At 38.9% G+C, this 2,500-nt stretch overlaps 1 protein-coding gene across 5 annotated transcripts in view; it reads left to right on the top strand.

The window, feature by feature from the left end:
* The window catches only part of PTPRA (protein tyrosine phosphatase receptor type A), a 192,976-nt gene that overhangs the window by 37,391 nt on the left and 153,085 nt on the right, over nucleotides 1–2,500 (top strand). The gene's annotated exons all lie outside the window — the stretch shown is intronic.

Here is a 2,500-nt window from a genome sequence, read left to right as displayed (position 1 = left end):
GTATTATAGTAGTTATATTCTTGTATATAGGAGCAGTATTATAGTAGTTATATCCTTGTATATAGAGGGAATTATTATAGTAGTTATATCCTTGTATATAGGGGGCAGTATTATAGTAGTTATATTCTTGTATTTAGGAGACAGTATTATAGTAGTTATATTCTTGTACATAGGAGCAGTATTATAGTAGTTATATTCTTGTATATAGGAGCAGTATTATAGTAGTTATATTCTTGTATATAGGAGGCAATATTATAGTAGTTATATTCTTGTATATCGGAGGCAGTATTATAGTAGTTATATTCTTGTACATAGGAGCAGTATTATAGTAGTTATATTCTTGTATATAGGAGGCAGTATTATAGTAGTTATATTCTTGTACATAGGAGGCAGTATTATAGAAGTTATATTCTTGTATATAGGAGCAGTATTATAGTAGTTATATTCTTGTACATAGGAGGCAGTATTATAGTAGTTATATTCTTGTACATAGGGGGCAGTATTATAGTAGTTATATTCTTGTATATAGGAGCCAGTATTATAGTAGTTTTATTCTTGTACATAGGAGGCAGTATTATAGTAGTTATATTCTTGTATATAGGAGCAGTATTATAGTAGTTATATTCTTGTATATAGGAGCAGTATTATAGTAGTTATATTCTTGTATATAGGAGCAGTATTATAGTAGTTATATTCTTGTACATAGGAGCAGTATTATAGTAGTTATATTCTTGTATATATGAGCAGTATTATAGTAGTTATATTCTTGTATATATGAGGCAGTATTATAGTAGTTATATTCTTGTACATAGGAGCAGTATTATAGAAGTTATATTCTTGTACATAGGAGGCAGTATTATAGTAGTTATATTCTTGTATATAGGGGCAGTATTATAGTAGTTATATCCTTGTACATAGAAGGCAGTATTATAGTAGTTATATTCTTGTACATAGGAGCAGTATTATAGTAGTTATGTTAAATTGTGCATTCTATGCACTGCCCTGAGGCATGATGGGAGTGACCTTATAAATAAGGTATTCAGTTAAATCTGTGGGCAGAAATGTCTTCCTGTGTAAACTATTGGTGATCTCAGCGGTGGCCGGAGTGCTCCTTTTTTTTTTTTAGTTTTATTACAATTTTCCTTACAAATGAGCAGATCATAGCATGTGGGTTTTGTTTGTCTGCTGTCAACACTATTTGTGTTCTTGGACTTGCTGAAACTTGTAGTTTCACCTCAACCAGTAACTGCCTGCCTGAAGTGGTTAACCATATCTTTCCGCCTGATTACCGGCAGTCAGGACCGCTGCCAGACGTCTCTTTCTGCAAGATGTCTTCAGCCAGCAATTACATAACCTTCCGCCGCTCTGTTATGATGATCATATTGGAGCTGGTTATTGCCCACTTCCTAACCCATTCTCCAATTATCCCCAGGCTTAATGCCAGTCTACTGCCCAGAAAACCCTAGTGTGCATCGCGTGCCATGTTCTTACCGAGTGTGGGTTCTGTGTTCGCCATTCACCGGGAGTCTCGCTGACTTTTTTTTTGCATAGCAGATTGTGTATGGCGCTGCAGAATAGTAAAATGGGATACATATTCACCTCTTTGTGCAAGTTTACAATTTGTAGACCCCGTTGCAAAAGTCTTGGCACCCTAAGGTAAATTTATGACTGCCAATAGTAGATTGTTCTGTTTTGTGACAAGTCATTTGCTTTCTGTCTAGGAATACCCCCATTTATAGGCCCTTTGTCCGTCTAATATTCCATTTGTTATACGTCATCTTTGTTCATCTTAAAGTGGTATTCCGAGCAAAAACATTCCTTTTGGATAGGGGATAAGATGTCTGATCGTGGGTGGCCCGCCGCTTGAACCCCCTGCGATCTCCCTGCAGCACTCTCATTCTTTTCGGGAGCTGCGTCTCCAGTTTCGGAAACCTCCAGGTTTCCGGGACTCGGGACGTGACGTCACGCCACGCCCCCTCCATTCATGTCTATGGGAGGGGGCGTCACGCCCCCTCCCATAGACATGAATGGAGGGGGCATGGCGTCACGTCCTCAGCCCCGGAAACCCGGAGGTTTCCGAAACTGGAGACTCAGCTCCCGCATAAAATACTGGTGCTGCAAGGGGTTCCAGCGGCGAGCCCCCCTCGATCAGACATCTTATCCCCCATCCTTTGGATAGGGGATAAAATGTTGTTGCCGGAATACCCCTTTAATGTTCTCTAGGAGTGCAGTTAAGACTGATATACAGAGTTAACTGACTCAACTACTGTGTAACAGTGTATTACCAATGTTCCTGGTTATACATTAAAAAAATAAAATAAAAAAAAATTATATGTTTCAAAGCACCCAGCTAATCTGTAGACCCCATTGCAGAAGTCCTGGCACCCCTCATATTTGCCCCATCAGTCAGGTTCTTATACTGAATATTTATTCAGATGCTGCAGCTAATCTTGGGCGTGTAGACCCCGTTGCAGAAGTATTGGCACCCTGCACTTAAAGC

Source organism: Hyla sarda, chromosome 1 (assembly GCF_029499605.1).
Source record: "Hyla sarda isolate aHylSar1 chromosome 1, aHylSar1.hap1, whole genome shotgun sequence".
Classification (NCBI taxonomy): domain Eukaryota; kingdom Metazoa; phylum Chordata; class Amphibia; order Anura; family Hylidae; genus Hyla; species Hyla sarda.
The sequence above is the reverse complement of the archived record's forward strand: the minus strand, read 5'-3'. Positions and strand labels throughout refer to the sequence as shown.